This window comes from Oryzias latipes, chromosome 2, assembly GCF_053564925.1.
Source record: "Oryzias latipes strain Hd-rR chromosome 2, Olatipes_Hd-rR_3.1".
Taxonomy (NCBI): domain Eukaryota; kingdom Metazoa; phylum Chordata; class Actinopteri; order Beloniformes; family Adrianichthyidae; genus Oryzias; species Oryzias latipes.
The window spans coordinates 29,093,230-29,120,285 of record NC_136238.1 but is presented as its reverse complement, the minus strand read 5'-3'; the positions used below and the strand labels follow the sequence as shown (position 1 = coordinate 29,120,285).

At 41.2% G+C, this 27,056-nt stretch overlaps 2 protein-coding genes and 1 long non-coding RNA gene across 5 annotated transcripts in view; 2 read left to right on the top strand and 1 right to left on the bottom strand.

Moving 5' to 3' along the window:
- LOC111949070 (NACHT, LRR and PYD domains-containing protein 12-like) overlaps positions 1-27,056 on the top strand; it is a 350,272-nt gene that overhangs the window by 49,250 nt on the left and 273,966 nt on the right. The gene's annotated exons all lie outside the window — the stretch shown is intronic.
- The window catches only part of LOC144987763 (uncharacterized), a 296,127-nt gene that overhangs the window by 73,037 nt on the left and 196,034 nt on the right, over positions 1-27,056 (bottom strand). The window contains exons 5-6 of one of the 2 annotated variants that reach the window (XM_078937118.1): positions 7,551-7,841; positions 5,854-7,236 (exon numbers count right to left, since the gene is read on the bottom strand). The gene's annotated coding sequence lies outside the window, so the exon portion shown is untranslated. Of the gene's footprint in view, positions 1-5,853; positions 7,237-7,550; positions 7,842-27,056 lie in introns of those variants that run through there. The other variant, XM_078937122.1, reaches the window with a different exon arrangement.
- Positions 24,459-26,815, top strand: LOC144988240 (uncharacterized). Its single transcript, XR_013652085.1, has 5 exons — positions 24,459-25,098; positions 25,739-25,833; positions 25,910-26,055; positions 26,169-26,278; positions 26,374-26,815. It is a non-coding gene; the product is annotated as an uncharacterized LOC144988240 (long non-coding RNA).

Genomic DNA, 27,056 nt, shown 5'->3' with positions numbered 1-27,056 from the left:
CTGTTTGCTTCCTCATGAGTCACGTCCAGATCAGGTCTGGATCCCAGTCAGAAAGTGATCAGGAAATCTGCAGATCAAACCTTCATTTACTGAAATGGAAAACATCAACTGACTTTCTACAGATTCTACTTCCATTCATCAAACTCCAACAGGAAGAAGATTTACAATCAATCAAATCTGTTGATTTCCTGACAAACGTTGTTTTCTCTTCCTGTTTGAATGTTTGATTGTTTTCAAACATGAAGAGAGTTTTTTTTCCTGATTTTAGCTTAAATTTCTGTTGAAATGTAAAGGTTCATTCAGAATTCCCCAGTGGCCTCATGTTGGAGGAGGGGCTTCATGAGATGCTGCTGGGGGCGGAGCTTGAACACACACCGCTTCCTGGAACCCAAACTCAGGCTAAGTGGAGGAAAAGTTGGGATTTCTGGTGTTTGTCAAGATCTGGAATGGTTTCCTCCCACAAAAAGGCCTTTTTCTAGTTTCCTGCAGATGAATTCTTTTCCTGCTGGGAGTTCTCATCTGGGTTTGCAGATTCTTAGTTGGAGGAAAACTTGGAGCAAATTCTTCCCAGAAAAAGGATTTTCTCTGGAGTGAATTGACATGAACAGAGTGAGTTTGGACTGAAAGCAGCAACAGGGAGGAGATGTTAGAGCTTCATCAGAAAACAGCTTTCTGGAGGAGTTGGAAGACGTCAACAGTCACAGTGATGGTGAGGAGGAGGAGCTAAGACTTCCAAAGTCAGAGCTAAAGATGGAGGAGCAGCAGGAGGAGGTTCTTCACTGAAGGAGAGCACAAGTCCAGCTTGTCAGTGCTTTGCTGATTGGCTAGTTGGATGTGTTCTTTGATGAGCTTTTCAATCTGACGTCTGCTTGGAGGACTGTTTTCATCCTTTTGGATGATTCCACTATTTGAACCAGACCTGGAACTAGAAGAGACTCAATGAGAACAGAAAGACAAGAAAGGATCCAAACCAAACTCTTCTTCTGTCTGACTTCAACCATGAAGGGACTTGAACCCTCAACCTTCTGATCCATGAAACTACCGGAGCATCACTAGAAGGACAGTTGGACTCCCCTCTGGAAAAAGAAGGCTTGAGCATGTTGACGTGACAAACTCCACATTTCTTCTCTTTGTCAGGAGTTGGGATACTAAAATTGGTGTCATTCATTTTCTTTTCCACCTCATATGGAGCAGAAAACTGTGCCTGTAGGCTGGAATCAGGCAAAGGCAACAACAGCAACACTTCTTCACCTGCACCTGTTGTTGTTTGTGTGTTGATCCACAAACACATGCTGTGAAGAGGAAGCTGCAGTGAAGGCAGCCATGTTGGAGCCTCACACATGTTCTCATTAGGATCAAATGAACCAGTGTGTTTGAGACTGAAAAAAAGACTGAAGGACAAAGAAATATGAAGATTCATTAAGGATCAAATCCAGACTTTATTCATGTCTTCAGACAAAAAAGCTGCAGATATTTTACAGACACAATTGAGGTTTTTCAACACTTTTCTGACCAGAAGATGCAGTTCTGGATACAGCCAGAAGGTGTCGCCCTTCTAATTTCTAATCCAAGTTCAAACTACAGACCTGACTGATTTGGTTTGGTTTTTGTTATTTTAGCCAACATGTTTGAAGACATCAGACCTAGAATTACAGAAAAAACATCAAAAATGTTCAATAAACTTATTTTAATGAACTGAAAATGTATAATTTCTGTCTATTGGAAGTCATTTGAAGTGAAGCTGTGAAAGTGACCACATTTGTTCAACAACCTCATAGCAACAAGAAACAAAGCAGATTTCTCTCCAAAGAAGTTTTTTTCCTCCGTTTTCCATCCAAACAAAGACAAACAGATGTTCTGTTTGTCAGAAATGTGTTTCCACCCAGAGGAACCTGCAGCAGCTGCTGATCCATCAGAAGATTCTGGACCTGCAGAGACTTCCCACACAGCTGCCTCTGCCTCCAAAGAAGCTGCTGATCTGCATGGAGAGAGAGAGAGCTCCAAGTCTCTGCAACCAAAGCAAAGAAGCAACCAGAGAACAGAAGCACAGAGCTGAAGCAAACATCCCAGAACGTTTGCTTTGGGAGTCCCACCTTCAGTTTGATCCGCTTCAAGACAAAGTCCCACATGAAAGAGATCAAAGTGAGCTAACCAAGCGCTTCATCCAAGAGAAGCAGCTCCAAAAGCACAAAGACTCCGTCTGGTTGCAGGAACTCTGGGAAAGAAGGAGCAGGAGGAACTCCTGCAGGAATCTCTGCAGGAAACATCAGCTTGGAAAGAAGAGCTGACTCAGCTGAAACATCAGCTAACATGTCAGCAGTCTGTGGCTGAGACCAAGTCAACACTCCTGCAGCGCTCAGCTGCAGCAAAAAGACACCTAGCAAACGTGGAGAGAGAGAGAGAGAGAGACAGAGAGAGAGAGAGAGAGAGACAGAGACAGAGAGAGAGCATTTCCATGGTGACTCTGGAAATCTGTGATCCATTGAGAATGTCTTTATGTACTTGCCGTGCACGTGCATTATCCCAGGGTTACCAAGTCTAGCGTCTATACGCCAACTCATATCCGGTCTTTTGAAACCAACATACCCAGAGTAAGCAAGTTCAGGCGGATTTCAGCCAGAGTTCAGGGTTAAAGTCAGGCTAGTTTAAACATGCTTCCTGGAAGACCCCCCTGGTTATTTTAGTGGAGTTTTAACCGCCAAATGTGGTGTTTTTTTATTAAAGAGTTCTGGATCTTCCCTCAATGTTGGAGTCTGGTTCTGCATTTGGGTTATCCTGATATACCGTAACAAAGCCTCTTTTCTGCGCTGCAGAATCAGCTGATTCAAGGTGATTACGTAATCACGTCCCTACTGTGCAGTGCTGCATCTCAGTGTGAGGCTGCTTTCTCTACATAAGAATCCACTGGGATTGTGTCAACTCTTGAATAGTTACTGGAATAAAATAATGTAAACACTGGAGATAAAGCCCCTGTGTCAAAGCACATGTGTTTTTATTTTAGAACTTATGTCAGTAAGCTTTAGACTATATTTTGGTTAGAAAACTTAAAATCCAACATTATTCTCCATTTCAGAGCAATACTACATTGCTCCCAAGTGCATTTTTACTAAACTCTGCTATATTTATAAAGATTGTGAGTCAGCCATCTTAGACGTAGTAAATAAAAAAGGAGAGAAAATGAACAAGACTACCAGCACTGTAAAACACAATGATCATATTATATCAATAGGCTGAAAGATCATATATCACCTCAATAATAAATTACCCAACACAAAGTGTAAAATTAATTAAAACGCAACATTGTGCATTTGTATTTCCACTGTTCTTGTTATTTGCAGTGAGGAGGACGTTTGATATCTTTGGTTCTTTACTGCACTCTTTATCTAAGTTATTACAATGAAGTGAGTAAATTATTACAAAGATGCACTAGTATTATTTAACATTTAATTTCAATGTTCCAAATAATGCTACATGCATCAGTCCACTCCATGAAGCAGTTGGGGAAGAAAAAAACAGCTACTTACGCGTGTCAGGCAGTTAGCCAACTCCAGCTTCTATACTTGCATCAACTTAAAAAAATAATATCTAGCACATTCTCAATATTAACAAAGAAATCATACATTTCAAATTTAATTTTTCCTTAAAGTAAATACAAAAACCAGTTGAAGTAATTATAGAAACCTATAAGCAACCTTTCTCCTCTTGGCTTCATCATATGCACTAGCATGCTAGCTCATTAGCTTGCTAACTCGTCCAACTTGTGGTTAGCTTATTAAAAAAACAAAAAACAATCTGCACGGTGGTGCAGTGGTTAGCGCTCTTGCCTCACAGCAAGAAGGCCCCCGGTTCAAGTCCCGGCTGGGGGATGTGAAAAATCAACATCAATGAGGACCTTTCTGTGTAGAGTTTGCATGTTCTCCCCGTGCATGCGTGGGTTTTCTCCGGGCTCTCCGGCTTCCTCCCACGGTCCAAAAACATGCTTCATAGGTCAATTGGCAACTCTAAATTGACCATAGGTGTGAATGCGAGAGTGAATGGGTGTGTGTTTGTGGACATTCTACCCTGCGACAGACTGGCGATCTGTCCAGGCCATCCCCTGCCTCCCCCCACAAGTGGCCAGGATAGGCTCCAGCCCGCCTGTGACCCCAAAAGGGAAAAATGGTATAGAGAATGAATAAAAGAAAAACAATTTTCTACTCACCAGGATATCTCTTGAAACTGTTTGAAAATCTTTAGAATACTCCTTCAGTGTCGATTTGTGTCAAGTTACTATTTCTGTTCTAGAAGCACACTGATGTCCTCTCATCTCACCGTGTCGTCGCAGATGGAAAAAACCTTGAGAAATATGGAGAGATATTTCTGCCACCACGTTGCACACAAAACTTTCTAAGTTGCACACAAGACTTTCTAAGTTGCAAGTGAAAATATTAAATATTTGCTTTTTAATTATTTTTTATTCTGCTTTACTTTGTTTTGCTTTCAAAAGTGTTTTTGCATGTTTTTGCATGTGTTGTGTCAAATCTCGCTTTTGTCCTATCTTTGATTTTGCTGACCACTTTGAGCGCGACTTAGCGTGATATGACTGCCACTGCCAGCACCAAAATTTCTCGCATGCGTTGTGTGTCATCTCACTTTTTTCCTATCTTTGATTTTGCTGAGTTAATATTCAGTTTAGTATTCAGCTTATATCAGTTTTTCAGATTAGTTTGTCAACATTTTCAGAAACGAGGAGAGATCTTTTAGCCCTAACAATGTCCCTAGCATTAGAAAAAAACCCTCTCACTCGGGACAGAGGTTACAGAAATGGAGAGATACCTCTTTGCCAATTTTGCAATATGCTTATAGCTGGTCTCATTAATTTTTCCCAATTGAAGAGGGTTTGCATCAAGAGGGATTCATCCTGTTGCTCTGTATTTGGTAACCTTTACCTTCATCTCCTCCAAAATAGCAGACTTATTTTCCACCGGCATCTGAAAGACTTCGCCAAACAGTTCAGTCATTACTAATTACAGACATTCAGGTGATGCCATTTTAAGTGCATTAGAAGATTAGATGTTTTACAGCCGCATATGCGATCTTCATGAAACAATGTCAGCACACGGTGTTCGACTAATCCAACGGTGTTTTCCCTTCGTGGATGCTCACGACAAATCAAAAGTGTTCCCACACAGGACAGCGTAAGGAGATGGGTGGGTCCTCAAGTTCTGGTCTCGCGTCTGCATTAGCCATAGTGCTATAGTTGACATGCTAACTGTCCGTCACCTAATGGCGTCTCAGCAAAAACTAGCAGTTAACATTAGTTCCGTCGTGGCGCAAAGTTAATACATTGCGGGACAAAAACAAAAAAATAAATAGCGACTAGTCGCATTTTCGGGCAGGAAAACTCTACAGAGTTACAGGTTACTCCCCTTAGGGCGGGTCAGTCAATTAACTCACCTGCTCAGCGTCCTATTGAAGTCAGGTGTACAATTGTTCATTCTCTCTTACCTTCAGCGCTCATTCTTCGCCCCTCCCTCCTCCCCGGCTTCCACCTGTGGGCTCCGTTATGGGGTTTTTGTTACCCGAAAGTGTAAGGAAAAAAGAATTATCTCAAGGAATTGAACGGAGCCTTATGCCAAAACAAAGTTGTGAATCAAGTTGTGAATGCCAACCTAAAGATGTTGTGAAAATCTAAAGATGTTGTGAAATAAATATTCTACTGCAAGAGTTGTCTGACTGAACTAACATTTAAAAACCAAAACGGTACAAAGGTGAACCGAACCGAAAGTGCCATACTTAAACGTTCTGGTACAACTACGTGTACCGTTACACCCTTATTACTTGACCAAACAAAGTATATACGGCAGTCACTACTTTGTGTTTAAATGTTTATTAAATGTTCACTGATTACATTAAAAGTTTTAGAATTAAAGATGTATAAAAAACATTTCAACCATAATGAAGACATTCAAGAATTAGCTCTAATGACTCAAAACAAACAACTCATTTCTATTTGCAGGTACATCTAAAACAATTCATATTATGAAAAAGTTGTACATATTTTGTCAGCAATAAAACTCTTTGTCTAATATCATTAAACAAAGATTCAAATGTATTGATCCATTACTTTTTGTGCTTTTTATGTAGAGAAGATGAAAACCTAAAAAAAACTAATAGAAAGTAAGAATATCATATTATAACAATACATTTGTAGAAAACTTCATTTCTACACATTAAATACTCACTTGTGCCTCCCTCTAATGAAGTTACTTCATCAATGTGGTATAGGGGGCAATAGGATTTTTCCCTCCTGTAAAATAAAGTCTTTGACTGTGGTGCAGAGGTTGAGGTGTTGATGTCTTATCAGAAAAGTTTAGAATTTAGAGTTTACACTAACTCCTGTATTACATCGTTTGTAAAGAGAAATCTTGTGAGTTCTCATGTGTATTTTAAGACTAGCCTCATGACGAAAACTTGTATCACATTCTTTAGAAGAAAAAGGCTTTTCTCCTGTGTAAGTTCTTATGTGTGTTTTGAGAGTAGATATTTGATTAAAACTTTTTTTACATTCTTTACACGAAAAAGGCTTATCTTTTGCATGGATTCTTGTGTGAATTCTGAACAGAGATTTGTTACAAAAGCTTTTTCCACATTCTTTACAGATATAACACCTTTCATCAGACCCAGTTTCCATGTAGCCAGACGTGTTAGTAATTATTCTTGAGTTTTTACCAGACCTGATAGAGGAAAGTTTATTTTATTTTGGAGATTGCTTGTGTTTCTTACCAAGATTTGTCTTCTTGGGATTTTTTCTAACATCAGAGTCACACTGACCTGCTGACATGTGAGAACTGTCCACACTTCGGACATGACATCGGTCCCTCCTCTTCCTCTGATCTCTGTTCTGTGGGTCTGTCTCTTCATCTGTAGTTGATGTTGATTCTTCATGTTGGTTTCCTTCTTGATCCTGACTATCAGTTACATTAAAGCTCTGCTGATTGTTTAGATCTGCTTCACTGTTCTCATCTTCCTCATAAGTAGGAATCTCCATCAAGGTATCAGTCTCCTGCTTCAGATCAATCTGATCTTCATCCTGACTGATGCAGAGTTCCCCTGGTTCCTCTTTAATTTGTGGAGGTTCTGGTTCCTCCTGTTCCTCTTGAATCTTTGGATGTTCTTGTTCCTCGTGTTCCACTCTGAAGTTCCTCTGCTGGTTGCAGACATCTTCCTCTTCAGTCATTCAATGCTGGGGGAGGACTGCAGGGACACAAACACAACAAGGAGAATTTTATACATTTACAGGACTTTCAGGTTTTTCCAAGCATCAATAAACTCTGTAATCATTGGAGAAAATGTCTGAGGAGTCTGGAGTCATTGAAATAAATATATATGCAGAGGTGGGTAGTAACGTGTTACAATTACTTAAGTAACTTTTTGGTGAATTGTACTTGTGAGAGTAAGACTAGGCAATTTGATTTGTTTGGCACAATTAGTACACAAATTAAAAGAGAAAAAAAAGAAAAGCATGAAGCTCTAAGGGCTTCTCTGTTTCTTTGATGAAGGTCACATACCTATGTGGTGGAGCTGCAGCTGTGGTTTCCAGATGACATCCAGCAGTCTGCGCTGACGACAGAGCTCCTGCTCGTACTGGACGATGGTTCCTTCACAGAGTCTGCAGATTTCTTCAGCAGCAGCAGCTAGTCGCTCGCTCAGAGACTGAAGGGAAGACATGGTTCCTGCTCCGATCTTCAGCTCCAACTCCCACAAACACCGCCGTCCTCTTCACTGCAGCTCCAATCGATCATCTGCTAGTCTCACAATCACAGCAATCCACGTTGTCTTTTGTTGCTGTCTAGTCCGGCCTTCACAGATTCAGATGGTTCAGGACGTCCAAAAATGAAATGTGCAGAAATGAAAAGACACACAAGAGAATTTTCAAACCTTTTCCAAAAGGGGAGCGATGGAGAAACACGACCTGTTAGGCTCTGTGGCTGTCCTCTCTCTCTCTGTGTCCTCAAGGCTGAAAGGCTTTTTTATTATTCAGTAAGGGAAGATGTAAACATACTAGATAAAACTGTTCATAGGTGAGTTATAGTTTGTAAAATGAAACCAGGCAAGACCTAGCGGAAATGCACCAGACAAATGCGAATACTGAGTCTGAGTTGTGAGCCTAAGACATTGTATTTCTATAATTATTTTTATTTATTTATTTATTCATTTATTTATTTGTTGATTAATTTATTTGCTTTCTGTCTAGCCTCTCCCAGCTGCAACTCAATTAACTGTTTATTGACTTCCAATCTATTGTCCCTCTATTGTCCCTTTTGACATTAAACGTTTAATCCCTAATTGTTTCTCACTTTCAGGTGCATTCGTTATGGTTGTCACTATTGTTAGTGTGAGTTTATTAGTTAGAATCATATCCTCATACCAACTCCTAGTCTGAAGAAACATTAGTTGTTTAGTTAACACTGTGCAGACACCGTATCCTCTGTTTTTATTGAATGACACCAGCATGCACAGACACTCCTCTACACCATTTGCAGCTAATTCCAAACAAAGCGCTCTGACTGCATCTCCCTGGGAAACTCAAGGCTGCAGACCTGCAGCTGTGAGGAGAGGCTGAATCTCTAGGATGTGGGTCCAAACAGTATCACTGATTAGAATTTATCTACAGCACCGTCAGTGGACAGAATGAATGTAAGCATTGTCTGTCCAAACCTCAAAATCTTCTTCCCTTTTTTATTTTATTTTATTCATTTTTTTAAGTCTTATTATATCTATGTGTGTGTCTGGAAAAGCTGGACTTGAACTAACAGCATTTCTATGCAGTGTGATTCCAGAAAACGTTTCCTAACAAACATCCATCTACAGAAATTACATCATCCGTTGTTTAATTACAGATTTAGGAGCCCCTAAAACTGGAACCTTCTGTTCATCCAAAATAGTTTATTTATTTTATATATTCAGTGTGTATGTGTGTGCTGTACGTCCATCATCCTGTTGGATAAGCAGTTCCCAGACCAACCTGCTTTGTCACACCTCCCTGTCCTAAGTTCATCTCATCTTCCTGTTTGTTCTGACCCCCCCCCAGAGGGAAGACGTTGTCTTTCTTCACTGCTCTGTCCTGTCAGACGTCATCAGATCCTCCTTGCTGTGTTTCATTTGCTTCTGCATACGCTGGTTCCCCAATGACCTCTGACCTCCTGCTGTCCCCAGAGCCCCTGCTGCTCTTTATCTCCCTTTAGCCATGTCACCAACACAACTCCAACTAAACACAAACACAGTTCACGCACACAACTACAAATGTGTTGTTAAAATGCAGACAAAGCAAAGAATTATACAGTCCATAACGTTTAACACAATCAAAACTTCTACACAAAAGCACAAAATACACAACAGACACTTAAGTATCTTAATCCCTAAACAAAATAAATCATTTCACTGAAATGAATCCATTAGAACAGGGGTGGGCAAACTACGGCCTATGGGTTGGAACCCGCCCACCTCCTTCTTTGGTCCGGCCCATTGAATTGTATCAGAGACCCATGTTTTTTTTTCATCTGGCCACTCGATCAAGAAGTGACATTCTCTTCCCCCCTTCTGCAGTCTGAGCTCCAACCTGGAAGCCTCTAAAATCTGTCAAACAGAAGAGAAGACAGTCTTCCTTTCTACTTCACAGTTCATCTTTACCGGTTTAGCTCATTCTTTTAGAGCAAATTTGCTGCTTTTTTTTAATTTTTGTCTTATTTCATATATAAAAGCATCATGAAGGAATGAAACTTTATTCAAATAGCATTTTAAAACTCATTGAAGGTACCAAAGAGCTTCACAATAAAAAATTGATCTTAAATGGGAACAAAAGTTTTCAACTAAAAACTCTAGAATATTCTGTTTTAGAATATAATTTTCAATCCAAATGTTTTCATCTACATTCCATGTTAGGTCATTCTCACTCCACTCATCTGCTCCTGGTCCGGCCCTTCTGTCAAATTTTAAAACCAAATATGAGTTAAAATGATTGCCCACCCCTGCTTTAGGATGTAGAAAGGATTACCCTTCATGCCCCCCCCCCCTTTTCTGCCTTTCTGTCGCACACACACACACCAACACACGCACACACACACGCACGCACACGCACACACACACACGCACACCCACACACCAACACACACACACACACACACACACACACACCTTCCTCTCTGTGTTAAACCTCACTCCTCCTTTACAGAATAACATTATAAATATTTATATTCTGATCTAGAATTCCTCAACATCATTCTATAAAGAGGACAGTTTTCTCAAACAGTTTAGGATCAAAGTTGTCTCTGTTGGTTCAGACATCGGCTGCTCCTTCTTTCCAGCAGAATTTCCTCTCTGTCTGTGTCTTCCAGCTCTTTTTCTTTCATTTTCATGTCATGTGACCCTCATTGACGTTTTATCCAACAGATTTTCTGGAATGCTGTGGAAGTCCAGATGAATTTCTACAGACCAGTAATAGTTCACCTCATCACATGTTCTGCACTTTGCCATCAGCAGAGAGAGACCACCATTTAATCCTTCTAGAAACTGCCCCCCCACACTCCTCTCTGGTCCATCTGGACCCCAACCATCATCAGGAGTTTCCCTGTCAGATTCTCCCTCAATATTATCTACTCAAGAAACAGAAACACCACCACAAGCTGAAAATGCCAAAATATTAAAGGATCCATTATTGTTTATCAACACTAAATCCTAATGATGATATAGTCTAAGATTTATTATTAAACTATAATATTCATGTGTTTATTAATACTAGATCCAGAGCTCTGTGCTCCAACAGACTCCTGCTTGTGTGACACCATCAGGTTTCCAGCAGAGCTGCTACTTCACAGCACAGACTTCCACACTCACGTGCACAGACTTCTACATTCACGTGCACAGACTTCCACACTCACGTGCACAGACTTCCACACTCACGTGCACAGACTTCCACACTCACGTGCACAGACTTCCACAGTCACATGCACAGACTTCCACACTCACGTGCACAGACTTCCACGCTCACGTGCACAGACTTCCACGCTCACGTGCACAGACTTCCACAGTCACATGCACAGACTTCCACACTCACGTGCACAGACTTCCACACTCACGTGCACAGACTTCTACATTCACGTGCACAGACTTCCACACTCACGTGCACAGACTTCCACACTCACGTGCACAGACTTCTACATTCACGTGCACAGACTTCCACACTCACGTGCACAGACTTCCACACTCACGTGCACAGACTTCCACACTCACGTGCACAGACTCCCACACACATGTTGCAGACTTCCACACTCACGTGCACAGACTTCCACACTCACGTGCACGGACTTCCACACTCACGTGCACAGACTTCCACACTCACGTGCACAGACTTCCACACTTAAGTGCACATTCCACACTCACGTGCACAGACTTCCACACTCAAGTGCACAGACTTCCACACTCACGTGCACAGACTTCCACACTCACGTGCACAGCCTTCCACACTCACGTGCACAGACTTCCACACTCACGTGCACAGACTTCCACACTCAAGTGCACATTCCACACTCACGTGCACAGACTTCCACACTCACGTGCACAGACTTCCACGCTCACGTGCACAGACTTCCACACTTAAGTGCACATTCCACACTCACGTGCACAGACTTCCACACTCAAGTGCACAGACTTCCACGCTCACGTGCACAGACTTCCACACTTAAGTGCACATTCCACACTCACGTGCACAGACTTCCACACTCAAGTGCACAGACTTCCACACTCACGTGCACAGACTTCCACACTCACGTGCACATTCCACACTCACGTGCACAGACTTCCACACTCAAGTGCACAGACTTCCACACTCACGTGCACAGACTTCCACACTCAAGTGCACAGACTTCCACACTCACGTGCACAGCCTTCCACACTCACGTGCACAGACTTCCACACTCACGTGCACAGACTTCCACACTCAAGTGCACATTCCACACTCACGTGCACAGACTTCCACACTCACGTGCACAGACTTCCACGCTCACGTGCACAGACTTCCACACTTAAGTGCACATTCCACACTCACGTGCACAGACTTCCACACTCAAGTGCACAGACTTCCACACTCACGTGCACAGACTTCCACACTCACGTGCACAGCCTTCCACACTCACGTGCACAGACTTCCACACTCACGTGCACAGACTTCCACACTCAAGTGCACATTCCACACTCACGTGCACAGACTTCCACACTCACGTGCACAGACTTCCACGCTCACGTGCACAGACTTCCACACTTAAGTGCACATTCCACACTCACGTGCACAGACTTCCACACTCAAGTGCACAGACTTCCACGCTCACGTGCACAGACTTCCACACTTAAGTGCACATTCCACACTCACGTGCACAGACTTCCACACTCAAGTGCACAGACTTCCACACTCACGTGCACAGACTTCCACACTCACGTGCACATTCCACACTCACGTGCACAGACTTCCACACTCAAGTGCACAGACTTCCACACTCACGTGCACAGACTTCCACACTCAAGTGCACAGACTTCCACACTCACGTGCACAGCCTTCCACACTCACGTGCACAGACTTCCACACTCACGTGCACAGACTTCCACACTCAAGTGCACATTCCACACTCACGTGCACAGACTTCCACACTCACGTGCACAGACTTCCACGCTCACGTGCACAGACTTCCACACTTAAGTGCACATTCCACACTCACGTGCACAGACTTCCACACTCAAGTGCACAGACTTCCACACTCACGTGCACAGACTTCCACACTCACGTGCACAGCCTTCCACACTCACGTGCACAGACTTCCACACTCACGTGCACAGACTTCCACACTCAAGTGCACATTCCACACTCACGTGCACAGACTTCCACACTCACGTGCACAGACTTCCACGCTCACGTGCACAGACTTCCACACTTAAGTGCACATTCCACACTCACGTGCACAGACTTCCACACTCAAGTGCACAGACTTCCACGCTCACGTGCACAGACTTCCACACTTAAGTGCACATTCCACACTCACGTGCACAGACTTCCACACTCAAGTGCACAGACTTCCACACTCACGTGCACAGACTTCCACACTCACGTGCACAGCCGTGCACTTCATTCCCACCAGAACCACATAGCAGAACATCCAACACTGCAGAGCCTCTACTAGCCTCTACGCCTTTATTTACTACACCATGGTATTTCTGTCACTCAGTCCTACTGTGGGATTCTGGTCTCTCACCAATCTTTAGGATCTTCAGACTGTCCCATTCTGTACTTGGGGGGTCCTCACCTCCCCAGGACAACAATCCCAGTGAACCAGCCTCCCGTCAGAGAACTGTTGGAGTTTCCAAACTCTAGGACACTTCATCAATTTTTCTTTTTTCTTATTCTGTAAACCTTATTGTCACTTTTCTTAAATAATCTAATTTTCCCAAATGTACAATTCTACAATTTACTGAGTTACTCACTTTGAGGACATCAGACACTTGGTTTGGCCACGCCCAATGCAGCATTTGATTGACAGGTTTCTGCTTACCTTTGTAGGGTTCACCCGTGTCGTCAGTCCACTGAGAAACCCTTCATCCAGGCCAAATTTAATCCAGAAAAAGTGTCCTCAACCCCCCCCCCCCCCCCCCCCCGTCTGTGCCTCCAAATTGTTGGCCTCCCGTCTGGCCTTCACAGATTCAGATGGTTCAGGACGTCCGAAAATGAAATGAGCAGAAATGAAAAGACACACAAGAGTCAAAAGGGGAGAGGTGGAGAAACACGACCTGTTAGGCTCTGTGGCTGTCCTCTCTTTGTCCTCAAGGCTAAAAGGCTGTTTTATTATTCAGCAAGGGAAGATGTAAACATACTAGATACGTCATTAGAATGGTGTGTTTTTGTCTAGTCTGCATTGCAGGTGTTGTGGCTCCATAAACACTCCAGTACAGAAAGAAAACAGAGACTAAAGTCTAAAACAGGCCTACTGGTGACCTTGGTACTTATTATCTGTTACTGAAGGCAGGAATCAAGCAGATTTCTGTAATACAATCTACATGAATATATAGAATCCATTAAATGCAGAATAACAAGAACAGAGAAAACATAATAGAACCCCTGTATTTATTTTAAAAAGCACAAAAGCATGCTGCTCTGTCTGCCCCTAGCTCTGTGGTGTGGGTGGGTGTGTGTGTGTGTGGGGGGGGGGGGGGGGGGGGGGGGGGGGCTCCTGCCTCTGCTGCAGCATTCAGTGTGATCAAGGTTCACTCTAAGAGACTCACATTCATTCAACCGACCTGCTTATTCACCTTTACACAAATACAGACATGGGTGTTGGTGTTTTCTCTTTTTCTACCCCTATGTTTAAAATAAGAACAAAGGAAGACAAAAAAAAAACAATAAAAGTACTAAAAAACATTATTGAAAAGTAAAGTTTTTAAGCCTTTTTTAAATGTGCCAAGGCTCTGTGAGGCTCTGAGGGATTGTGGAAGATTGTTCCAGAGTCGAGGGGCAGCAGCCTGAAAGGCTCTGTCTCCCATTGTGGTTAGCCTGGTCCTTGGTTGATGAAGGCAATTGGAGCGGAGGAGTCGTGAAGTGGCCTGTGGGGATAGGAGCTCACTGAGGTAGGCAGGGGCAGTTCCATGGACGCATTGGTAGGTGAGGAGACAGAGTCTGTATTAAACTCTGAAATCAGACAAATCTTTAATCTTTGATGTATGATTATACTTCTAATCTGTAAATAGTTGTGTGCAGACTATATATTTTGTTGTTGCTGTGTGAACTAAGTTATGTAATTTAATTTACTGACGACACTTTTATGTTTTAACTTTGTAATATCAACTACCCCCCCACTCTAACCCCTCCTCCCCCATCTCTGACATCGCAATCTGTTTCTTTCTCTCCTCTTTTGTTTCTTTTTTCAGTCCAACAAAGAATGCATCCAAATATAATTTTCATAAATAAAGCTTAGCTTCAAATCCAAAAGGGGTTTATTCAAATATACTCTCAGTCTGTCTGAAGATCCATAAACCCCAATTATGACAATAAAATCTGTCCAATACAAGAGGCACTCAGCTCTGAACTGTTTGCTCAGCTGTTGGACATGTTAAAAAAATAGAATCCATTAAATGAATAAAGAAAAGATCATAGAAAATATAATAGAACTCCTGTTCACCTCCACAGAATCATGCAGAGAGGAAATGTACAAAAAGAATAATCCTTTATAATATATAAACACATGAAATAAAAGATCTTTCACTTGTATGTTCTCAAACTGTGGGGGGCTCCTTGTTTTGGGGGGGTGGGGTGTTACATTCTCTGACTGTGGTCATCTCCAGGACCGAAGGCTGAAAAAAAAACAGTCTGAGTTCTTTTAGATGAACTTTCTAGCTGGCCCTGGCCTGGGTGGCGGTCTTGGTCGCCCGGGGGGCGGTTGTTCCCTGCCTGTTCCCGTGTGGCGTTGGGGGTATTCCGGCTGCCGCTGCTGCTGCGGCGGGGGTATGGGTGTGGGGGTGGCTGGGCGCTCCTCCTCCTTCTTTTCACGTTCCACCATCCATTTTAGAAGAACATAAACACTCACCTGAGCACAGGTGTTAGCTCACCTTTGCACTAATAGTTTGCATGATTGAATGACTGAAATATTTCACACTAGTTGGTTTAAAGGCATAAGTATGCGTGTGAACACTATCTGTTTTGTGTACATGTTGACATGTGAACATTTTTTGCAGCTAGCAGGTGTGTTGATAACATTTCAGTGTGTGTGTGAACAGGCCCCGCCCTTTTTGTACTACATTTGAACCGTACCGTAATGATAAACAACCAGTAAACCTGTCTGCTTTATGCTGCTTCATGGTCTAACCCCCCCCCCCCCCCCCCTCTCTAACATCTCTCTCTCTTCTTTCCTTCTTTCCTTTTACGTCCGGTCCAACACCAAAGATTTTCAAACATGGTTGAAATGAATAAAGTTTGGCCTCAATTACAAAAGGGGTTTATTCAGACATACCTCTGGTTTGTATGAAGATTATTAACCCCTATTGTTAAAGTAAAATCTGTCCAACACAAGAGGCCCTCAGCTCTCATCTGCCTGCCCAGCTGTTGGACAGGACAAGTTAAAAAAAAAAAAAGATGAACTTTCTAACTTTCTTTGTTACTTTTTCACTCCTAAAACAGCGACTGACTGCGCGTGTCTGCGCTCCTCACACCACACGACCCCCCCTTCCTGCAGCGTGCAAGATCTGGTTTCAGCGCGCGTGCGCACACACCCTCACACACATCTCACAACACGCTTTTCTCCATTCTTCAACGAATAGAATAGAATAGAATAGAATAGAATAGAATAGAATAGAATAGAATAGAATAGAATAGAATAGAATAGAATAGAATAGAAAAGGTCTTTAATAATCCCTGAGGAAATTTTAAAATGGCCACCTGCTCACACTCATAAAACACATACACATATTAAAAACAATAAAAAACAGTAAAAATATCAATAGACTAAAAAAAACAATAGATAAAAAAGATTAACAATTTAAAAACAGTGGGTAAGAAAAATAAATAAAAATAAATGGATAAAAACAAGAATTACAAGAAATTGCTTCTAAGATGCCCTGCCAGAGAATTGTATTGCCTGATGGCACGAGGAACAAACGATTGCTTCAGTCTTTCTGTGGAGCAGCGCTGGGACAGCAGTCTGTTGCTGAATGTGCACCTCCTGCTGGTGAAGGCCTCAAGTATGTGATGTGAGACATTCCTCATGATGGCCCTGAACCTGGTCAGAGTTTTCTGTTCTGCCACCTCCTCCACAAGATCCATCTTCAGTCCCACCACAGAGCTCGCCCTCTTGATGATCTTGTTGATGATCTTGTTCTTCTTGCTGGTATTGCAGCAGCACACAGCAGCATAGAGGAGTGCACTTTCCACCACTGACTGATAAAACATGTGGAGCAGTTTAGTGCAGATGTTAAAGGAGCGCAGCCTCCGGAGAAAGTACAGCCTGGACTGGGTCTTCTTATAAAGCTGGTCCGTGTTGGTAGTCCAGTCCAGCTTGTGGTCCAACATAACCCCCAACAACAGTAATGACGTCTTCAAGTGTCTTAATGGAAGTGACGTAAGACACGGGCTTTTCTATGTTCCGCCATGGAAAAAAAAATTCTGAGTTCCCAACATTAATCCCCCCCCGAGATGCCTCCACCCCAAAGGAGGTGCCCCACAGTTTGAGGACCACAGGTCTGAACTACAGGAAGAAATTCTGACAATTTGCTTTTAGTTCAGATTATTCACAGGATGTTGACAAAATGTTTGACACTTTGATGTTTGTTCTGGAAAACTTGAAAATATTAGAATTTATGTGAAGAATTAATGTTTTGTTTTTAAATGGATTGCAATTATTTTAGTTTTTTCTTTGAGGTTCTTCACCTAAAGGCCCGTACACACCGGGACGAATATTCGCCAGGCGTTATTCGCCAGCGTTTTTCGCCACGTTTTTTGTGTTCACACCCAGGCGATTTTCGCTGACGATGAGTGGAGTGAACATGCAATTTCATTCCCTGACATTAGATGGCGCTTAATGTAAAACAGAAATACTCCTGTACACAAGGTGGCGCTGCGCAACTTTACGCTTCTTAAAGTAGCTTTTCACTCAGAAGAAGAGAGCAAGTTTTTACACGCTTGTCAGAATCAAACAAAGAAAACATGAATATTTCAAGCACCAGTAGCTCCAACTGGTGCTTGGTTCGGGGATATTTTAGAATGTCCGTCATTATTGCTTCGCGGCTGTGTAGACGCTACTTGGCGTCTATCTTCTTCGCTGGTATGTGTGCTCAGCAAGGCAGTTTTGTGTTTGAGCGCCCCCAAGTTGTGTTTTACTGTAACTTCAGAAGCTCCAGACACGTGAGCAAAAGCGCCGTTCTCATTGGTCGAGTAGATTTCGACGCGACGCGTCGAAAAAAAAAAAACGAACCCGAGGCGTTTTTTTTTTTTGACGCTTTAACGCCTGGCGTTTTTTCGCGTCGGTGTGCACACTCTCATTGGGGCCCTTTGTTTAGTCACGAGGCGTTAAACGTCGGCGAAAATCGCCGGCGAAATTCGTCCCGGTGTGAACAGGCCTTAAGAGTTTGTAACTGACATTTAGAAGAAAGTGGAGGTTAATCTGAAGTTGAGTTCAGATGAAATGTCTGTTTCAGAGAATCCATGAAGTTCATGCTGTAAACCTGAAATGTTTGGAGAAACTCTAAATAAATGACAAACATGTTGAGATCCATGAAGACCACTGCCTCCAAACAAGTCATTTGTTCCTTTGAACCTTCACCCTTCTGTGTTTCATGGAGGATTTCCCACCAGGTGACCCAGCAGCCAGTAAAACTGAAGAGGAGCGGCCGTCGTCTGACCTTCAGCTGATCTGTAGACTCCCAGAATTCCTCAGTTTGGCATCAGTTCATCAACAGAGAATCATTTTGCTCTCAAATCCAGAGAAATGGAGGCATAAACATTATTGAACAATGAAAAGTTTGACAAATAATGAGATTCTCAGTCCAAATGCAGTCAAATCTGTTCTTGCTCCTGTCTCTGGTGTGAAGAGGAGCAACCATTTCTCCTCTTCACATGGACTTTCAGGGATGAAGATCCAGCGTTCACAGAGGATAATGGATTCTCAGCAGCTCCACTCATTTTCAGCTCCCAGACATAAAAAGTGGATTTCAAACATCCCAGAGTTTCAGTAAATGAGTTTCCTTCTGTTTCTTAGCAAACTAACTGGGATTTGTTGAATCCACGTCCTGAAATCTCCAGAAATGTCCACAGTTGATCCAAGTGAGTTTCAGCTGGAATGATCCAAGTTTCCAAAAGCTTCAGTCTGGATCTCATTCTAGTGAGAGATGAACTAAAAAGAGCTGCTGATCATTTGATTGTTGCTGCTTTACTTTCTACCAACATTTGGATCCAATATTAGAAGAACAAGGATTTGTCTTCCTGTTTGTCTTTCATCCAAATGACTGAATTTCACCAAAGAAAAGTCATTTTCAACTCCAGAGACTCCAACAGTGAGACACCTGCTGGCTGTTCTTTGTAACTGCATCTGCAGCTTCTAGAAACGTCTTTGTTTCTGTTTTCATCTTTTCAAACAGTTTGTTTTCTTCACATGAAGCCTAAAGAAATGTCCTCAGAATGATGGAAACAGTTTTTCTGCAGCTTGAAGCTGTTCTGGAAGATTTTCTTCTTTAGTGCAGAGACATCTCTCATTTGATGAGACGGAGGAACTGCAGCAACGTTTCCTGGAAAACCTCCACATTTCATTGAAACCATGTTGGAACTTTGTCCATGAGGTCGCATGGTCTGGAAGAAGCCCCAGTTCCAGCTGACAGAAGTCTGGTTCTGATCCATCAGATCCCACTAGCAACAGAACCAAACCTTCACGTGTTGCAGCAACAGTTTCCATGTTTGGGAGGATCTTCTGAAGAACAGCTCAGTTCCAGATCACATCATGATGTTTGATGTTTTCTTCATTCCAGGAAATCATCTGTGTCTCCTTTGATCTGTGCTGAGTCAGCACTTTGACTTCTTTTCAACTTTAGATCCATCATTTACAATCAAGGATTCATTGATAAATATGATTTATTGACAGAAAATAAAGAGTAAATGTGTTTATCATCCAGCAGTGATTGTAGGGTTTGTAAGTCTTTTATTTTGAAATTCCTCAAGGATGATCATCATGGTGGGATTTCTAGATCTGCATGAACTCATCCTGAATCCAAAAGACACTGGAGCATCAAAGAATCCAACCCATCTATGCCAACATGAGGCTCTTACTTTGAAAAGTCTCAGACTTCCTGCAGGGAAACAGGCTTTCTGCTGCTGCACTGACAGATGTGCACGAGCTTGAAAGAGCTTCCTGACTGAGGAGCTGCAGACTTTCTCCTGCAGAGCAGCAGCTGACTTCAGCATCGTCATGGGAACACAGTCTGCTGCTGCTTCTGGAAACGTCTTCAAGGCTGTGGTGGGACTTGTTGGTCTGGAGGACAGATTCTCTGAGCAAATGCTGCTTCAGCTTCAAGCTTCAGCTCTTTTCTTCTGGCAGAGCTTAGAAGAAATGGAAACCTCCTTTGTTCTGACTGTTTGCTCCAAATCCCAGATTCAGGAATTCCTCCAAGAAGTTCAGCTCAGAGATCATCAGCAGAGAAGAGCCTGAAGTTCTGATGGAAAATGACAACAGAACATGATCAATATTATTGATCCACATGGAATCCAGAAGAAACTCTGAGGTGAAGACATGAAGACACAAGCTTCAGAGACATGAGGAGAAGTCAGAGTGGATTCATTCTGGACTTTCTTCTCACATCTTCTCTTCAGAACATCTTTGTCTTTGATCCTTCAAATCTTCTGAAATCTGATCATCCATGGATTGTTTTTGTGGGATCAGATCCAGAGTTGCTGAAAGTTCTGCTGCCCTCTGCTGGTCAAAGTGTCCAAACAGCAGAGAGGAGATTCTCTGGGATTCATTGGAGTCCAGATTCTCCTGGATGTGAACAGTCTCTGCTTCTGGAACAGAAGAGTCCTTCTCAGAGCAGCATTGAGGATCTGTTCTGTCCGGCTGAGAGCGCTCCCTGCTGGTAGGAGACAGAACCACATCAGCTGCTTTTCTTTGGCCCTTCAGAAACAGTCTGGAGACTCTAAAAAACCTCCACTTCCTGAAGCAAACGGATGCAGAGCATCATGTTTGATCCTCTTCCTTCAGAAACGGCTCCATTGTTCCATCGCTCAGCAGTTTGACTAAAGCAGCTGAGAGTCTTGATGCAAACAGACCTCAGCAGCTCATCCAGAACGCCATGACAGAAGCACATGCAGCAGCACGTGCACGCTCCCAGAGAACAGCAGCTGATCCAAGTCCTGACTTTGAGGTGAGACCTTTCTCTTCTGCTTGGACCACACTTCAACATGAACTTCATTTCCCATCATTCCATCTGTCAGGAGAGAACAGCTGCAATCAGCTTCCTTCAGGAATGACTGCAGGTAGAAGGATCTTTCATTCTTCAGCACCACCAGGACCCACATCCAGCCCATCAACAGCCAGAACATCAGTGACATCAGCGTCTGATCTTCATCATCATCATCATCAAAGGACCACCTCTACGTTTTTACAATCTGATGGATTTCAGTCTTTCTGCAGCTTCACATCAACTGGATTGTCAAATATTTTCATTTCCTGTTTTCTGTTTTAAATGTTGAAGAAAAATCTTTCCATTTTTTGAAAGATGAGACTCATAAAGTTATTGGAAAGACCCTGTCTGCTGCAGGACCTGTGCAGGTGCATTGTGGGTAATAATGTTCTGTTTGGGATATTTGCTGGATTCTGGATGTTGACAGTTGTGTTGGTCTTGATTGTTTACCGTTGTGGTTTGGATGTTTGTTGTTATTTGTAGCACAGCTGAGTAGGTTCTTCATAGACAACATGTTGCTCTGCCAATGTGCCTTTGGGCCAACTTGATTGGGCTGTTTGGAAGAATAATGAGGATAAATGAGAGCCTCCATCAGATCATGTTTCTGCTATTTTTCAGAATCTGAACCTGAAAGCTGTCTGTCATATTTATGCAGCCTTTTTCAATAGAAACTGATCCAAACTGCAGATTCTATTGATTTCTCCATCAGATTTATGTCTAGGGGTGTAACGATGCGCTAAAATCTCAATTCGGTTCCATTCAGAGTCTCATAGGACTTGGTTCCATACGTTTCGGTTCTTACGGCTGTTTAACAAATCTGTCTGATATGAACTTCTATTTTATGAACTTTTATTTTATTGTTATGTATGGTGTGTGTTTGTGTGACTTTTATCTTCCACTATGAAGCTGTCTAACCTGATCATGGTTGGTGATTTTAACATACACGTTAATGATGACTCTGACCTCTTTGCCAGAGGTTTCAGTCTCATGGACTCTTTTAATTCTATTCAGCATGTGTCTGGGTCCACACATGTTAAAGGTGGAACACTCAACCTTGTTTTTACATTAGGTGTGCATTCTGACTATTTTTTTCTGAGGACATTTTTATTTCTGACAATCATTGTTTTTTTTTCTTTCTTTTCTTTCTCTGTGTCACTCTTGCCTGCACATAGAGAAGTTAGCTCTCACATGTTTAACTCTTGAGACCTTTTCTAACACTTTTAATCTGGTTCTCTTTCCGTGCACAGATGTTAATTCGTTATTATGCACTTTTAATAGTTACTGTCTTTCTATTTTAGATGGAGTCTGTCCCATTAAAACTAGACTGGACCCTGTCACTAAGGTTTCCCCTTGGATAAATGACAGCATTCAGCGTCTAAAACGATCTTGAAGAAAATCAAACGGTTTTGGAAAAAACATGTTCATCTACTTCATCTGAAGGATCTTTTAGTTTCTTTTAACAACGCTGTTAGAGGTGCGAGGGCTGCTTACTTCACTAATCTCATTTCTAAAAGCAGAGGTTATCCTAAAGTGTTTCTATTCAACACCATTAGTGATGCTGTGATGTCCAGTCCACCTGCCGTCCCCATCCATTCAAATGACAATTGTGATAGTTTTTTTTTATTATTTTTAATTAACAAAGTCAGATCTGTGAGAAGCTCTCTGTGTCACACAGCTGGTCTTGGTTCAGTTCCTAGTCCACCTCGGCCTGTAATTTTAGGCTGCATTTACACTGCATGGTTCAAGTGACCCAATTCCGATAGTATCCTCTCATGTGGCACAGATCGGATATGACATGTGACCATGTAAGCAGGACAAAAGCGCATTGATTCCTATTTTCTCTGTGATGGTGTGGCACCGTCAGATGGCGAGGTGTCAAAGTTCTTGAATAAAGAAAGAACCTCCTCACCTTGGCTCCTCTGCATCCTTTTCCGACGGGACCCCGTCACATTATGGTGTCAGAAGTGGGATCGCAGAGGAGACCACAAAAAGGTGAGGAGCAGATCGGAGGGGTCGCTGTCATGGAGCAGCTGCAGCCCGTGCATCCATCCGGCGTCGGGACGTGGGTGGAGGAGGGTTTAACTATTTCACTTGTTGAATAATGTTCCCACAAATATCAGAATATAAATGAAATTGAAATAAACATACACCGTACCAATGGCATCAACAAAGTCATCCAAGCATTGAAATGTTTGTTGTTCAGCTCACTATGACTACCAGACAAAACCCCCACCTGCACACTGTCACCTATTTAAATACCGCTTCCCATCTACCTACCTGGTAGATTAAGATTTACATTTTCCTTATACTGCCCCCTGCAGCTATGGAGTTGATCCTACCTGGAAGAATCCTCAAAATCAATGTTCAGGAGCAAAAATAAAGAAAATAGAAGACAAAAAGGCAGGATAGACAAATCTTGACAGTATTTATTGATCATTTTATTTTATTGTAAACTTACACCAGAAAATATTCATAAGAATACTAATAAGGTACCAGAGTGAAAAGCAGCAGATTAAAAGGACTTAATAGATCAAATCTTAACGATACCTATCTCTACTAGATGTTTACTCTACTAGATGTTAGCCCTAATAATTCAAAACAACTCATTTCTATTAACAGGTACATCTAAAATAATTCATTTTGTGAACAAGGTTTTACATATTTTGTCAGCAGTAAAACTCATTATCTAGTATCATTACACACAGATTGAAATGTATTGATACTTTACTTTGTTCACTGCAAATTTTGTCAATCTACCTAATATTATTAATCTTAAAACTAGCTGTAAAATCTTATTGATCTTAATTTTAGATAAAAACAGCAGCATGTGTAAGATTATTAAACTTGTTTTAAGAAAAATATGCATTACCTGTCTTGATCAGTTTGTAAATCTAGAAAGTAGTCATTTTACATGCAAAACAAGAAAAAAACACTGCAAGCCTGATTTAAGGACAGGAAAACGTCCTAATTGAAGTTTATTAAACTTGTTTTAAGACAAAAATATGCATTACCTTTCTTGATCAGTTTGTAAATTTAGAAATGAATCATTTTCCATGCAAAACAAGAAAAATACTGCAGGCCTGATTTAAGCACAGGTTAAGGTCTTAAGTTTATTTTAGATGTAACCATATTATCTGATATCCAAAAATGTACTTGAATACTGATGTTCAATAGCTCATCCAATATTTATAGGATAAACAATAGATAAGTATTTTTGTTTTTTACTGCAATATCGTCATCAACATTATATTTGTTGACACTGATTTTGAAATGATATGATAACCAAGCTTGTTTTCAGCATTTATAAACGTAAGCAAGATTAGGTATAGCTAGTTCATAAGCAAGAAGGTCACTGTTAAAACAGTGTTTCATAAACCTGGCTTCAATACAATGTTGTCTGTCTTGTCAACAATCCATTGTTACCACAAAATCTTTTGTGTAGGTCCAAAAGTAAGTATTGTTTTATTTGCAGAAATGATAGTGACCTTTCACATACATATTTGTTAATATTGAGAACAAGCCACTTCACTCTAACAGCATGGTTATCTGATTTAAATTTAAATTATAAACAGTACTTTGCAATCCACAGATGATGCAATCATAATTCTACCGCGCTTGGTTTGGGCAATACCAACTCAATATTTTGTGCAAAGATCTATTTTGAATCGAAAGATTGTACAAATCAGACAATGATTATCTTCCTTAATCAAATAAGTTATTTGTTATATCAACCAAGGTTTACGTAGAATAGTTGATCTTTTAAAATATGTATTTTTCATGTTTTGTCGTAATTTTTCAATGGAACATTCCGGCGGGCACAAGCAAAAATGGAAAAGTCCATTGTGACCAAATGAAGGGGGATTAATATGTTCAGAAGACTTGCTTAAGATAAACTAGTAGAGCCAACACGTTATATGCTGTTTTATAACTTATTTATTTTCATAATGATGGCATAAGGAAGTGTAACACAAAAAAATTAATTCTATTTATTTTATTTTTGGGATACCCTTTGAGTATTTTCATATTGTGACCGACCCAGCGCCATCTTGTCACATTTGCGACGTACATCTGATGATCCAGAACATGACGAGGACGAACAGGAAAAACAATTAGGAATATAATATTCGGCGGACAAGATAAAAGGAGGTAAGCTATATTAAATTATATGACATAGAATAAATCACCATTACGCTCCACGCAGCTGGTAAAGATTATAAAGTGGGTTTAAACATCTTGAGAAGCAGGCTAACGGAGCAACTAGCTAGCTTGCGCTAGCACTATTTTAGCTACTCCGTCACTTTTTTGTAAGTATCCTGTATACATCATAAATATACTTTAAAATACAATTAATGAGATTTTGGTTCTGTTTAAATATGTTAAATTAATTTTTTGTTTAGTAAAAATGTATTTCAGTGTTAAGAAGTATGCTATGTAGTAAGCTAACTTGAGTTATTGCTAGCCCAATACTGCTCAACTGTAACTCAGTTTTATGCCAGGGTTGCTAGATTGGGCAGTTTCCCACCCAAATCGGCCAGTTTGAAAGACTGTTTGTCATGTATGCTTGATGATCTTAAAGTTAGAATGAAAACTTGCTGTTATTAAAATTGTGACTTTAACATTTTTAAGTTTAAGAGTTACTATTGTTGGCAGAAATTAAAACACAATTTTTGATCACTTCTAGTGAATAAGGATAGTATGCAAGTACAAGCTAGGCATTATAAAACTCTGCAGGAAATGTACAAAAAGTAGAAGCCCAAGCTGATCTTAACAGTTTTTTGATCTGGAGTTTCAGGCCAAACGAGCTAACATTGATTGTGGAGCCATAAGAGGAGATACCAGAGCTTCATCCATCGTGGATGTTTATCCAGAGAACTGCATCATGTAAGTATTATGTAAAAAGTATAAAGTAAAATTTTAAATGTATACATATTTTTCATCACTTGGTTTGTCATTGCAGGTGCCTAGAGAAATGCATAGAGTCCTTGCTCCCCACTATGATGAATTAATTGAGGAAGTCAGAATGTGATGGGAGGATTGCTGCGCCAGCGTCATTTTACAGAGTACGAAAGAAAGCAATAAAGCCACCAATCAACAGGGATAAAAGTAAGTTTATGCCTTTTTGATACATGTAGTTAGATGCGTGAATGCTTCTCAGAAAACACTAGGTTCTATGTGTTTCTTCTTCAAGAAGTAAAATTCAATTTATTGTGTTTCAGTGGAAGCCAACTTTGCTCTGGTGAAGGCCCTTCCCATTCTCTTTCCCCCAGTGGCACCTCCATCAAAGAAACTGGGGTGTGCTAGTGAAGGTTTACTGCATGTTCAGGAGGTAAATTTTTATTTTTGCCCTAAGCAGATACATAAAGAAATTACTACATTGAAGATACTAAAGTAAAGTAAAAACGGTTTTTGTCTGCTTTATAGTCAACAGAAAATCCTTCACCCAGAAGAGAGAGGCCTGTCAAGTCCAGTCTTGGTGTTCGATGGCAGCAGATGAATCGTTGCTATTGGTTTGATGCCAGTGACGTTTGAAAAAGAAAAGCTTCACGGGGGTCTGATTTTCTAAATGGCATATTATTACACACTACATCTGACCTACACAAATTGCGTGGCCACCCTTCTGTCATTCAGACAGAGATCCTTCAGGATACAATTCACAAGTGGGACATCACCACCACATGAAAGAGCATTAAAGTAAAGGATTTGTTGGAAGATAAACTGGTTTTGCAGTTCAATGTTTATGTCTGTTCTTTAGATGAGTATTCTAATTGTGTTGTTAAAGAAATAGTTGTATTCCTAGTGCCTTTGGGTAAATTTGTATCACAAATCTCAGTTTGTAAGTTGAATAAAAGAATCGAAAAGTGAATTTGTTTTCATTCTTTTTAGTATTGAAACAAGAAAAAATATCTTTTGAAACAGATTGTTTCAAGATGTATTTTCTGAATTTTAGTAGGCAATAAATTTTAATCAAGCTCCTATATCCTAGTTTCTAGTTTTTTTTGTCTTAAATTACTGCTTAAAATAAGTGTTTTTGCCTAATATCAAGATTTAACCGATTTACTATGGCTTAGATATTTTTACTTAAATCAAGACATCTTGTTAAGTAA